At 39.0% G+C, this 15,037-nt stretch overlaps 1 protein-coding gene across 1 annotated transcript in view; it reads left to right on the top strand.

The window, feature by feature from the left end:
- TTBK2 (tau tubulin kinase 2) overlaps nt 1-15,037 on the top strand; it is a 155,250-nt gene that overhangs the window by 106,063 nt on the left and 34,150 nt on the right. The gene's annotated exons all lie outside the window — the stretch shown is intronic.

The following is a 15,037-nucleotide window of genomic DNA, read 5'->3' as shown; positions in this document are numbered from 1 at the left end:
ATTAACCTCTTCATTCCCAAATGGAGTTACATTAACCTCTTCATTCCCAAATGGAGTTACATTAACCTCTTCATTCCCAAATGGAGTTACATTAATCTTTTCAGCAGCTGAAGACCATATATTCCCTTCCCATTCTCCACCTTTCCCTTGTCATGCGTTCTTTTCAAAAATGGGGACTTTTTTTAAAATGCCGCGGGACGCAGGACAAATTGCTAAAAATTGGGACTGTCCCTTCAAAAGTGGGATGTCTGGTCACCTTAGCTTAGGCAGTCCTCTTGCCTCAGCCTCCCGAGTAGAGGGAGGCTGCTATTTTTTGTTGCAGTATGGCCGGGGCCAGATTTGAACCCACCATCCTCAGTATATGGGGCCAGTGCCCTACTTACTGAGCCACAAGTGCCTCCCTCTATTTTTTATTTTGAAAAAACTTAAAACTATGAAAAAGTTACAAGAGTAGGACAATGGACACTATATAGCTTCTCCCTGTGGTTACCAATTGTTAGCAGTTGAATGTATTTGTTTTATCTTCCCCCTCTCATATATTCATTGTCATTGTCATAGAAATTCTTTCTTTAAAAAAAGATGCAGAACTACATGTCTTTACAGACAGTAAGATAAGACTAAGTTTTAGTTTACAGAGGAAATAATTAAATTACATTTTGATTAGCAAATGGAGAGACAAAATTAAACTGGCATTAATGAAAAAGTATACAGAAGAAAAAGAAAATACAACAACTTGAACTGTTTCCAAAAAAATCTTTAGTGATCCAGAACGATAGTAACTGTAGGAAAGAACGTGATCAGTTTTATGTGATGTTGGGTAGTCATCGTTGGCAGGGAGAAGGATGGACTTTTGAATAGTGATGTTGCAGATACAGAAGAATTACTCCTTGTAGAATAGAGAGGCAGATTGTACCATTTTGTCTCTTTCTAGACAGTGCTTTAGAAAGCCAGTGCTTCATTTTAATATTACCGTTAGAAATGGTATAAAGTGCAGCTTGGTGCCTATGGCTCAAGCAGCTAAGGCGTCAGCCACATACACCTGAGCTGGCAGGTTCAAATCCAGCCCCGGCCTGCCAAATGATGATGGCTGCAACCAAAAAATAGTCAAGTGTTGTGGCAGCTGCCTGTAGTCCCAGCTAGTTGGGAGGCAGAGGTAAGAGAATCGCTTGAGCCCAGGAGGTGGAGGTTGCTGTGAGCTGTGATGTCTTGGCACTCTACCCAGGGTGACAGCTTAAGGCTCTGTTGCAAAAAAAAAAAAAAAAAAAAAGAAACAGTATAATGTGACTGGGGACAAATAATACCATCTATGTGTTATCTATTGGTATATAAAAAAATTATCCCCAATTTAATAGCTTTAAACAACAGTCCTTATTTCATACAGTTTCTGAGGGTTAGAAATGCAGGAGTGGCTTAGTTCAGTGGTTCTGGTTTGTGATCTCTCATGATGTTGTCAAGCTGTCAACCAGAGTTGCAATCATCTTAAGTTTTGACTAAGATGAGAAGTTCTACTTCCAGGCTCACTCATATGGCTATTGGCAGGCCTTAGTTCCTCACTGCTGCTGGCCAGAGGCTTCAGTTCCTTGCCATTCGTGGCTCTCCATACTTAACGCCTGGCTTTCGAGTGAGGAGAGAAGAGACAGAGGAATAGAGATGGAGAGATAGAAGGCACAGTCCTTTATAACCTAATCCTGGAAGGGCACACCATCACTTCTGCCATATTCTTTTGGTCACTCAATCAAAAGTACCAGCTCTGTAAATTGTAAGAGAGGCTACCACAAGGATGAGTCCCAAAAGGTGGAGGTCATTTGGGATTATTGTGTTATATTGTATTGTGTTGTGTCATATTATATTTGCTTATTTGTCTATTATTTTTGAGACAGAAAATAATTTTCACTTTGTTGCCCTGGGTAGAGTACGATGATGTCATCATAGCTCAGCAACCTCAAACTGTTGGCCTCAAGTAATTTTTTTTTTTTTTTAGAGATAGGGTCTCACTTTATCACCCTTGGTAGAGTGCTGTGGCGTCACAGCTCACAGCAACCTCCAGCTCCTCAAGTGATCTTCTTGCCTCAGACTCTTGAATATCTGGGACTACAGGCACCCACCGTGATGCCTGGCTAATTTTTCTATTTTTAGTAGAGACTGGCTATCACTCTTGCTCAGGCTGCTCTCAGATTCTTGAGCTCAAGCAATCTACCCACCTTGGCCTCTCAGAGTGCTGGAATTACAGGTGTGAGTCACCGTTCCTGGCCACTGAGGACCATTTTAGAAGCTGGCTATCATTTTTCCATATCTGATCTTAACAGCAACTCCATGGAGCAAGCAAAGAGAATATTATCTTTTTGCTCTGTTCTGCACCAAGGTTCAGGACAGGGAGATGACCCCTGAAGAATCAGATGGCTGGTGGACTAGGGGTTCTGCCCCTCATACAGGAAACATACCTCACACCAATCTTCTGTCCCTTACAGTGAGATGTTGTAGACATAGTGAAGGATTTTCTTCACATTACTTTCCTATTTCTTAGAGATACAGAAGAGGAAAGGAGGTATGAATAATGGACTAGAGTGAACAGGACCAAACAAAAGAGAGTAGCAGAATTTTTTATAATCTGGCTGTTAGCCAGTATCTACTGAGAGAATTTCTCTGACTGTGTTTATAGTAGTATCAACACCAATTAATTGCTTTGCCTTAATTCTGTTCTCTTCATTTTTCTTCAAGCTTGTTAAGTGTCTGCTAAATTATAGGCTTGTGCTAAAAAAAAGTCAGCACCAACCTGACCAGTTGGCACTTAAAGCCTGAATCTAATCAGTTACCATAAACAACCTGAAGTGACTGTAATGAGGCTGTGTATGGCAATGAGGACACAAACAAATCTAGGACTTAGAGCAGCACCTGTGGCTCAGTGGGCAGGGCACCAGCCCCATATACCGAGGGTGGCGGGTTCAAACCCAATCCCAGCTAAACTGCAACAAAAAAATACCTGGACATTGTGGCAGGCCTCCCCTGTAGTCCCAGCTACTCAGGAGGCTGAAGCAAGAGAATAGCCTAAGCTCAGGACTTGGAGGTTGCTGTGAGCTGTGATGGCACAGCACTCTACCAAGGGCGATAAAGTGAGACTCTGTCACTTTAAAAACAAAACAAAACAAAAACAAATCTAGGACTGAGAAGTGTAATTTGGGGCATCTTTGCTTTCTGAACTTTATTTTTAAAATTTTTTTTGTTACACTGATGGTGATTTACTTTCATAATTAGGGGGAAAAGAAAAATTAATCTTTCTGGGAAGGTTAAGGAATGCTTCAAAAATAAGTAGACTTTGAATAATGATTCAGTTTGCTGAAGGAAGATGTGAGAGTGTTAGGCAAAAGAACAGCATGTGCAAAGGCCCAGAGGCTTGAAGCACCAGAGATCAAGGCATGTAAATGTGATTGAGAAATGTTAGACTAAAGAAAGAGGTTGAAGATGGGCTATAAAGGGCCTTGCCTGCCATGCTGAGTTGTGTGGGATGTGGATCAAAAAACCATGCCACCACTGAGGCGGAGAAGTAACATGTTCTTTGACAGCAGAATAGCAAAGAATGGACTGGAACAGCAGCCAGTCAAGAGGCTTTGACAGAAGTGCAGGCAAATATGAGGTCCTGAACTGTGAGAATTTCTGTGAGGATTGGAGAGTCAGCACTATAATTTATTTGAAATAGTAGCTCCGGCTTGGCGCCTGTGGCTTAAGCGGCTAAGGCGCCAGCCACATACACCTAAGGTGGTGGGTTTGAATCCAGCCCGGCCCTGCCAAAACAACAATGATGGCTGCAACCAAAAAAATAGCCGGGCATTGTGGTGGGTGCCTGTGGTCCCAGCTACTTGGGAGGCTGAGGCAGGAGACTTGCTTGAGCCCAGGAGTTGGAGGTTGCTGTGAGCTGTGGTGCTACGGTACTCTACCCAGTGGGATAGCTTGAGGCTCTGTCTTCAAAAAAAAAAAAAAAAGAAAAGAAATAGTAGCTCCTTCTGGCTTTCTTAGGGAGATGTGTTCTACCTGTTTGGATCTCTTGTATTAATATAAATTAGAGTGTCTGTGTGAAAACTCATGGAGTTGAAATAAAAAATGATCCAAATATGTATTAATAGATGTATGCTTTAATAATGTGAAAAAATGAAGACTTTTTGCTTTGATTGTCACCACTTGATTAATTTCTTAAAATGGATTTTGTAGGAAAGTTGAATGTATGTACATTGGCAGAGGAGTAGCCAAATGTCCTCTGTCTGACCATAAATTCCTATTTGTGTTCAGAAAAATCTGGTCATAATAACCATAGAAAAGTTTTTTTCTAAGAGGTCATGTCTCTGAACTTACATTTGATAGTGTAATTCAACCTATGGACAACCAGAAAGACCAGAGATTGGCTGGACTGCCTTGGGAAGTAAGAAAAGCCCATTTGTAAAGTGTTTTGTTTTTTTTTTTGAAACAGAGTCTCACTTTGTCACCCTTGGTAGAGTGCTGCAGTGTTATGGCTCACAGCAACCTCCAACTCTTGGGCTCAAGTGATTCTCTTGCATCAGCCTCCCAAGTAGCTGGGACCACAGGCACCCGCCACAATGCCCTGCTTTTTTGTTTTAGAGAAGCGGTCTTGTTCTTGCTCGGGCTGGTCTCAAACCTGTGAGCTCAGGGCAAACTACCTGTCTTGGCTTCCCAGAGTGCTATGATTACAGGCATGAGCCACCACACCTGATCTATGAAATGTTCAAGTATAAACTGAACTGTCACTTGGGGGATATTTTATAAAAAGAACCTAAGCATCTAATGGTTAATTCATTCATGTATGCAACATTTATTGAGCATCTACTATGTGTTAAGTACTATGGTAAGTATAAAGAATAAAAAGCCCAGTGAGTCACTTCACTGCTTTCAAGAGTCTTCAGTCTGGTAAAGGAACAGTTTAAGTGTTATGGTGCTGTGATAGAAGTCTGTAGGTAGTAGAATTTGAACTAGATTGATTCTTAAAATGTCCTTTAATACTACATGAAAAGGCTAGAAAACTGACTGTTAAATTCTGTAGCCATGTATATAATATGTAATTACATACGTGCCAAGAAATATTTTTATTCTAATCCATCTTTTATCAGATTTCTGTTCTTTGGGTATCAGTTATGGCTTGCTTATGATTTTCAGTTTTCCTATAAATTTTTATAGTTATTTATCTTTGGGGAATGGTATGATAAGGGAAGAGGAAAAGCAGCTTTTACTTTCATTCATTTAGGTCTTGAGGCTGTTGATTTTCAGTTTTGCCCACCTCTGTAGCAAGGATTGCTGCCCTCTCCCATTCTTTCCTATTCCCCCATCCACATTGGCCAAACATAAGTAATGACACCTTCAGTATAAAAAGCTCACATAAATGCAAAATAAGGGGTAAAGAGTAGGAGATAACATGTAAGGCTTCTTTAAAAATATTTTTATTGACATAATAATTATACATATTCATGGGCTATATAGTGATATTTTGATATATACATTGTGTAGTGATCAGATCAAGATAATTAGCATATATATCATCTCACATTTATCATTTTTTTGTGTTGGGAATATTCAATATCCTCCTTTTAGCTGTTTGAAAATATGTGTTATTAACTATAGTCAGGCCAGGTGTGGTGGCTCATGCCTATAATCCTAACACTCTGGGAGGCTGAGGCTGGTGGATTGCTTGAGCTCAGGAGTTCAAGACCAGCCTAAGCAAGAGTGAGACCCCATCTCTCTCTCTTGAAAAAAAAAAAAAAAACAAAACTAGCCAATCATTGTAGTAGGCGCCTGTAGTCCAGCTACTTGGAAGGCTGAGGCAAGAGGATCACTTGAACCTGAGTTTGAGGTTGTAGTGAGCTATGACACCACAGCACTCTACCCAGGGCCACAAAGTGAGACTCTGTCTGGAAAAAAAAAAAAAATTAAGGCTGGGCCCAGTGGTTCATACCTGTAATCCTAGCACTCCGTGAGACCAAGGCGGTGGATCACTTAAGTTCAGGAGTTCAAGACCAGCCTAAACAAGAGGGAGACCCTCATCTCTAAAAGTAGCTGGGCATTGTGTCAGGTGCCTATAGTTCCAGCTACTTCAGAGGCTGAGGCAAGAGGATCACTTCAGATCAACAGTTTGATGTTGCTGTTAGCTATGATGCCATGGCACTCTTCCAAGGGCAACAAAGTGAGACTCTTTCTCAAAAAAAAAAAAAAAAACCCCAAAACAAAAACCTATAGTCATCCGACAGTGATATAGAGTACTATTCAGAGGGTTGTCCAACCAGTTTTTTTTCTCTGCCACAAACTGGAAAAATAAGAGTTGCTTTGGGCCACATGTTAAATACACAAACCCTAACTGCAGCTGATGAGCAAAAGAAAAGGTCCCTGCATTCTTTTTGCAATATCTGACACCACAAATAACAAAACAGTCCTCAAATAATAACCATGTGCACAGGTTGGACACCTGTGCCTAGAACTTATTCCTCCTACCTAGTTGTAATTTTCTATCTTTAACAGATCTTTCCCTATCTCCTCCTTCCTGCTGTTCTTCCAAGCCTCTAGTAACCTCTGTTGTACTTTTTACTTCTACAAGATCAATTTTTTTTTTTTTTGCTTTTACATATGAGTGAAAACATGTGGTATTTGTCTTCTGTGCCTGGTTTATTTCACTTGATATTATGTCTTCCAGTTACATCCATATTGCTACAAATAACAGGATTTTATTTTTTTAATGATTGAATAGTATTTTGTTGTGGATATATGCCACATTTCCTTTATCCATTCATCTGTTGTTAGGTACTTGAGTTGATTCCATATGTTGGCTATTGTGAACAATGTTGCATTAACTTGAGAGTGTAGATGTCTCTCTGGTGTACTGATTTCCTTTCCTAGTAGGAATGCTGGATTTTGTGGTAGTTCTATTTGTAGTTTTTGAGGCACATCCACGCAGCTGTACTAGTTTATATTCCCACCAACAGTGTGTAAGAGTTCCCTTTTCTCTGCATCCTCACCAGCATTTTTTTTTTTTTTTTTTTTTTAGACAGTTTGTTTTTTTTGAGACAGAGCCTCAAGCTGTTGCCCTGGGTAGAGTGCTGTCTGTGACATCACAGCTCACAACAACCTCCAACTCCTGAGCTTAAGCGATTCTCTTGCCTCAGCCTCCTAAGTAGCTAGGATTATAGGTGACTGTTGCAATGCCTGGCTATTTTTTTTTTGGTTGTAGTTGTTATTGTTTGGTGGGTCTGGGCTGGATTTGAACCTTCCAGCTCTGGTGTATGTGGCTGGCGCTTTAGCCGCTTGAGCTACAGGCAGTGAACCAGTGTATGTTATTTTTTTTGTCTGTTTGATAATAGCCTTCCTAACTAGGGTGAGATCATACCCCATTGTAGTTTTCATTTACATTTCCCTGGCAATTGGGGATTTTTTCATGTATTTGTTGGCCATGTATATGTATGTCTTCTTTTGAGAAATGTTTGTTCAGATCATTTGCCCATTTTTAAAAATTTAATTTAATTTTTTTTGCTGTAGAGAGGTTTGAGTTCCTTGTATAGTCTGGATATTAATCCCATGTTGGATGAATAGTTTGCAAATATTTTCTCCCATTCTGTAAGTTGCCTTTTCACTTTGTTGATTTTTTTCTTTATTGTGCAGAAGCTTTGTAATTTGATATAATCCCATTTGTTTATTTTTGCTTTTGTTCCTGTGCTTTTGAGATCTTATTCATAAAATCTTTTCCCTGACCAATGTCCTGAAGCATTTCCCTATGTTTTCTTCTAGTAAGGTCTTACATTTTATAGGTTCAGGTCTTACATTTAGGTCTTTAATCCATTTTGAGGTGATTTTTATATAGAATGAGAGGTGAAGGTCTATTTCATCCTTCTGTATATGAATGTCCAGTTTTCCCAGCACCATTTATTGAAGACACTGCCGTTTTTCCAATGAATATTCTTGGTGCTTCTGTCAAAAATTAGTTGCCTATAGGCCTGGCACAGTGGTTTATGCCTAACACTTTATAATCCTAGCACTTTATGAGGCCGAGATGACCAGCCTGAGCTATTATGTAATGGAATGCTGTCTCTACAAAAGAAAAAAAAATAGAAAAATATGCCTTGTGATGCATGCCTATAGTTTTAGCTACTCAGAAGGCTGAGACTAGAGGATTCCTTGAGTGCAGGAGTTTGAAGTTGCAGTGAGCTATGATGACCCACTGCACTCCATCCTAGGTGCAAGAGTGAGACCCTGTCTCCCCACCACCAGATATATATATATATTGGCTATAGACATGGATTTATTTCTGTGTTCTCTGTTTTGTTCCATTGGTCATGTGTCTGTTTTTATGCCAGTACCATACTGTTTTGTTTACTATAGCTTTGTAGTATAATTTGAAATAGGTAGTGCGATGCCTCCAGTTATATTCTTTTTGCTTAGGATTGCTTAATTATTCAGGATCATTTTGTGGTTCTATATGAATTTTAGGATTTTTTTTCAATTTCTATGAAGAATGTCATTGATATTTTGATAGGGATTCCAGTGAATTGGTAGATCACTTTGGGTAGTATACACATTTTAACAAAATTAATTTAACAATATTAATTCTTTCAGTCCATGAGCATGGGCTATCTTTCCATTTTTGTATGTGTCCTCTTTAATTTCTTTTATTATTACTTTATAGTTTTCTCATGTAGACCTTTTACTACTTTGGTCTTTGGTTAAATTTATGCTAGGTTATTTGTTTAATGATGTCTAATAAATTCTATAGGCTTTGTTAATTTTTTTTTTTTTTTTTTGGTCTGCTTGAATTAGTTCAAAGACCTTTGTTTAAGTTCAGAAATTCTTTCTTCTGTTTAGTCTAGTCTGTTGTTGAAACTCTCAATTGTACTTTGTATTTCATTCATTGAATTCTTTAGTTCTAAGATTTCTGTTTGGTTCTTTTTTATGATGTCTATCTCTTTATTGCATTTCTTATTAAAATATTGAATTATTTTCTTGAATTGTCTATCTGTATTTTCTTGTATTTCTTTTTTTTTTTTTTGAGGTTTTTGGTCAGGGCTGGGTTTGAACCCACCACCTCTGGTATATGGGGCCGGCACCCTACTCCTTTGAGCCATAGGCACCATCCATTTTTTTGTATTTCATTGAGCTTGCTTTTCTTTTTTCTTTTTTTGAAACAGTGTCTCACTTTGTCATCCTGGGTAGAGTACTGTGGCATTACAGCTCACAACAACCTCAAACTCTTAGGCTTAAGCGATTCTCTTGCTTCAGCATCCCAAGTAGCTGGGATTACAGGTGCCCACCTAGCTATTTTTTATTGTAGTTGTCATTGTTATTTGGCAGGCCTGGGATGGATTCAAACCTGCCAGCTTCAGTGTATGTGGCTGGCACCCTAGCCTCTGAGCTATAGGCACCAAGCCTTATTGAGTTTTCTTAAGCGTATTATTTTGAATTCTTTTTCTGACATTTCATATATTTCCTTATGATTGGGGTCTGTTACTGGAGAATTATTATGTTTATTTGGAGATGTCATGTTTCCTTTATTTTCTTGTTTGATATGTCTCTATGTTGATTTTTTTGCATCTGGTGAATAGTCACCTCTTCCAATTTTATGGAGTAGAGGTTTTATAGGAAAATACTTCTATAGATGAGTCTAAGTTTTCAACTGGGTAGGGTATATTGACTTTGGTTCTAGGTGGATGCAATAGTATAGTCTCATGCAGTTTCTTTAGTTGTAAAGCATGCTAGTGATGTTTGCAACTATACCAGTTACCTAGGCTGTAAGAATTTGTGGCAGTGGTTGCATGGCTTTGCCAAGGATGGGCTTATCAGGCTGTTTCTCAGACTAAGGGCACATATGTGCACACAGTGTGTCACCCACCTTGGGGTCTGGCTTCCTGGGCTGTTACTCTACCTGGGACCATGAGTGTATAGCTGCTTCACTGGCTTGGGTGTATATTCACCAAGTGCAAGCCCAGCAGGCTGTAAGTCAGGTTCTGGACATGAACATAGGGCAATTGCACACGCCCAAGGGAGTAGGCCTGCTGAATTCTCAAGCCCTTGACATGGGCAAGTAGCTACTCTTTGGCCTGGGAATTTGTCAGCTGCTTGGTGGCTTGGCAGCCTCTCCTGATCAATGTGCAGCTCCACCCTGTGTGGGTCTGCCAGACTATTTTTTCACCCAGAAGTGTAGGTGGCAGGGGTCAGTTTTGCTGCTGTGCAGAGCCAATCCTGGGCCCAGACTCAGAGCAGCCAGAGTCTTGGCATTACAACTACCTGGGTGGGCCTGCTGGAATAAAGAGAAGTCCCAGGACTGCAGAAGTACCATGGTTACTGGTCCTCAGAGCAGAGCGTAATCCAGAGGTGGTTCAGGTCTCAAACTAGCACTGTCCTAGGATCTTGGCTCCTAAGATGAGGGTAATAGGTGGGGAGTGCTTATCTTGTGCTCTTAATTTGGAGCAGTGCACCTGCCTGAATTCTTGGGCTCAGGGTTTATGAGGACAATGGGATTTTCCTGTAGTGAGGATTGAAGGTATTTGCCGTGCCAGTGGGGTCTGGTGGCGTTCTTCAGCGTACCTTTTCCCCCGCAAAGGGAAGTCCCTTCTGACTCCTGGCCAGTCTGGATAGGCAAAACAGGGCTGCAGAAGCAGAGTATCTCCACACTGCCCTTCTGTGCTTCCTAGCACCATAGGAACCTCTGTACTTATCTTGCTACAGCCCAGTGCTCTTCCTTTGACAGTACAGTAGAAGCCTAGCTGTTTGTTACCTTGGTCCTTTCTTGTCAGGAGGACCAGTGTCAGGCATCTTTAGTCAGCTTTCTTGTTCCCAATTTCTTTTCATATTGTCTCCTAAAATTCAAGTGTTACCACTGCTTGTATTTTTTTTTTTTTAGAGGAAATAAAAATTTGGTATATAAAATTGTGGTTCAATATATAAACTGTTACAATATTTATATATAAGGATGCTTTAAACAAAAGGAGCCTATAGTAGAATTTTAATGGCCCAAATAAATTTGAATAGTTAAAATTTAATTTTTTAATAGGCCAGGAATTTGTTTTCTATAACTCGATTATTCTTATCTGTTTTAAGAACCAATAAATTATTCTACAGTTTCTGTCTCTTCTAAATTATTTGTGTTTTTCAACAAACCATAATGAGATGTGCGTATCTCCTGTATTACCTACCTTCATTTGGAAGAAAGGCTATTTGGAATGAATGTTGAATTTCTCAGTGTTTTTATTATCTTAATAGTATTATAATCCTTGAATGAGAGAAAAGTAAAAGAATAATTTGTAAGTCAAAATGCAAATGGTGTTGGTTTGCAGTTCATTATCTTTTGCTAGTGACCAGTTCTGAAAAATAATGAGATGACTGAAAAATAATGAGGCTGATTAACTGAAACAAAGTAGTAAGTCTGATTTTAGTCAAACTTAGTACTAGGCCTCAATAAAACCAAGAAAATATGAAGGAAATGGAAAGTACTAAGGTATTTTCTAATTCTGTAGAAAGGTACAATGTGATACAATTAGAGAACAGAAGAAAGGAAATGATCAAATGAATGCCTTGATGAAATATTTGTGTAATGTAGAAATTCAAAATATAAAAATTGCATATGGCTTACTGTCAGATCATTTATTTAGTCCATTTGTAGAATATCCAAGTGTGGGAATTGCTTTTATGTCTTTATACTCAAGGTTAAAGAAGCTATTTTCAGCTTCTCTTAGAATTAGCATTCTTTCTGTGTACTCAACTATTGATCCTGGATTTTCTCCTTTTATTTTGTCAGATAATGTTTTTATAGACTTAGTTTCCCAGGCTTCATGTGAGAACATAATTCATGTCAGTGGACTGTGCTGTTCTGTGTACAACTTTCAAAATTCTGAAGTCTTATCTCTGACTTCTTGGCTATGCTTTTTTTCATTTGTGAATTTGTATTAGTAATGGTACTTGATTAAAATATACAGAAGCTACAAAATAGAACTTATAAAAATGATTTAGGAACATTTTATAAAATTCAAAGACCTATGGAAATATTGTAGAAGAGTAATTCATATATAGTTTATCATAATTACCCAGAATCTTTTCCAGAAAACAGAAGAATTCCAAAATTCTTCTGTTTCTCTCTCTCTCTCTCTATATATATATATAGAGTATCATATATATATGAGTCTATATATATATAGAATCTATATATATATAGAGTCTCACTTCGTTGCCCTTGTAGAGTGCTGTCACAGCACTAGGTCACAGTAGCCTCAAACTCTTAGACTCAAGTGATTCTCTTGTCTCTGCTTCCCAAGTAGCTGGAAGTATAATCGACAGCCACAATACCCAGCTATTTTTAGAGACGGGATCTTGCTCATGCTCAGGCTGATTTTGAACCTGTGAGCTCAGGCAATCCACCTTCCTCAGCCTCCCAGAGTGCTAGGATTACAGGCATGAATGAGCCACTGTACCTGGCCCATATTTATTTTCTATGTACAAGATTATCGCTCTTTTTTTCATACTACCCACACACATACATTTATATCCTAGAAGACCAGTGGAATATTATGTGTGCTTTTATATATAGTACTGCTGAATTCATTTCAGTTGATATACTTGGAATCACATATAAATCATAATGAGGTGACTATTAGTTTATTTTGAGTATACATATTTATATTCCGTGTTATTTAGCATTTAATAAAATTTTATACCTGCTTTTCTTATCATCACCACTTTGGGGTTTTAAAAAGTAAAGTTTGGGCTCGGCTCCTATAGCTCAACCGGCTAAGGCGCCAGCCATGTACACCTAAGGTGGCGGGTTCGAATCCACAGCCTGGACCTGCCAAACAACAATGCCGGCTGCAACCAAAAAATAGCCGGGCGTTGTGGCGGGCGCCTGTGGTCCCAGCTACTTGGGAGGCAGAGGCAGGAGACTCGCTTGAGCCCAGGAGTTGGAGGTTGCTGTGAGCTGTAATGCCACGGCACTCTACCCAGGGGGACAGCTTGAGGCTCTGTCTCAAAAAAAAAAAAGAAAGTAAAGTTTGAAAGTGAATTACTATAAATTTTAGATTTCAGCACCATTTAGAAAATATACTAGAATATATCATCTGCTTGAATAATTTGGAATAATTAAAGAAGGACATAAGAATGCGATGGCTTCTTAAAGAGAAACAGTACCAATGAAACTTAATGCTTTTCCTCAAGGTCATTGTAAGTCTAGGCTTATGGCAGAAGTTCAGTTCTAAACCCAGACAGGTTGTCTTGCATTACCCTGAAAGACCCTGGTTTCATTTGGGAGCTATTTCAGCATGTTAGTTATGTGTTTTTTTCCTTCATCTGGGTGTAGGATAAACTTTATTTGTACATGAAACTAATTGCATTTCTGACACAAAATGAAATGGACGTAAACAACCTTAGCTGACCTTGGAACCACACTGGTTTCTTGTTAACTTTGGACTAGAAATTGAGTCTAAGCCAAATCTCCATGACTGCTCCAAATTCATTTTGCATTGAATTCAGACCAGTTTCTATAGTTTTCTTAGAACTAATGGGCTTCATTAAGTGATTTGTGCTTATATGATTTTTCAGAAAGGTTTTTTCTTTATCAGTTTATATAAGTATTTTTAGCTTCCTTCCATGTCACTTTTTAACAAATATGAAGATGTGAAAACTTACTTTAGGTATCTTATGAAAAGATGCTGTTATCAGGTATTGAATCTTACTTAAAATCAAAATGACCTCAGTAGGTTGGTAGAATTTTATTTATCATAGGTTTGATCTCACAAAATTAGAAGATATATGAAACATTAGTATCTTTGTATATCTTTGCTTATAGGAAGATATAACTAACATTATATCTTACATATTCCTAACATTATTTGGTAGGTAGAATTTATGAAAAAAAAATGCATGAAAATTTTGGGGTATTCAATTAATAATCATTTGACAATAATATTCCCCTATAATCCTATATCTAGATTCTGGCAGGAAATAGATGCCATACTCAAAGGGACTTAGAGAACCTTAAATGTAAGGAACTTTTTATAAATGTGGGCAGAGTTAAGAGAACTAGTAGAACCATGAATCCTAGAAGGAAAGAAGGGCTGTTGGCAGAACCTGGTGAGAGTCATAGCTGTGAGAGAAAATCTTAAGAAACAGAAGCTCTGACTACCACCAAAGCTGTAGTCCCCAGGGAAGAAGCAGGGAGAATCATTACCTAATCTTCTTCTTCCTCAAGCCTTCTCATTCTCTATTGCTGCCACCTATTGAGCAAATATAATCAGAAATCGAAAGCAAGGGGGCCAAAATAGAGCAGGCTATAGAAATTAGTCTTTCAGGGCACAGAGCATGTCAAAGAATGAGGAGGGATGGGCCAGATGCAGTGACTCACGTCTATAATCCTAGCACTCCGGGAGGCCCAGGTGGGTAGATTGCCTGAACTCAGGAATTGGAGACCAGACTGAGCAAAAGTGAGACCCTATCTCTCTTAAAAATAGGAAGAAAAAACAAACAAACAACAACTAGTCCTATTTGGTGGCACATGCTTGTAGCACCAGCTATTTGGGAGGCTGAGGCGAGAGCGTTGCTCGAGCTCAGGAGTTTAAGGTTGCTCGATCTAGGATGATACCACAGCACTCTACCCAGAGCAACAGAGTGAAACTCGGTCTCAAGAAAACAAACAAACAAAAGAATGGCTTTTTCCCTAGAGGGAGAGTATTCTGCACAAACTAATTGGATTTCTGACACAAAGTGAAATGGACGTAAACACCTTAGCTGACCCTGGAACCACACTGGTTTCTTGTTAACTTTGGACTAGAAATTGAGTTCCTGAGTGTGAGAGCTTGAGTGTCATTCATTTTTATTGAGTTGTTCATTTTTAGTATGCATTGAACAGACCTAGTCAATATATATTCCTCTTATAAGTTGGAATTTGAGGCTCGGCGCCTATGGCTCAACCGGCTAAGGTGCCAGCCACATACACCTCAGCTGGCGGGTTCGAATCCAGCCCGGACCCGCCAAACAACAATGATGGCTGCAACCAAAAAACAGCCGGGTGTTGTGG

Source organism: Otolemur garnettii, unplaced genomic scaffold (genome assembly GCF_000181295.1).
Source record: "Otolemur garnettii isolate 467f Iridium unplaced genomic scaffold, OtoGar3 scaffold00050, whole genome shotgun sequence".
NCBI lineage: Eukaryota > Metazoa > Chordata > Mammalia > Primates > Galagidae > Otolemur > Otolemur garnettii.
Note: the sequence above shows the minus strand (reverse complement) of the source record. Positions and strands in the feature narration are given on the sequence as shown.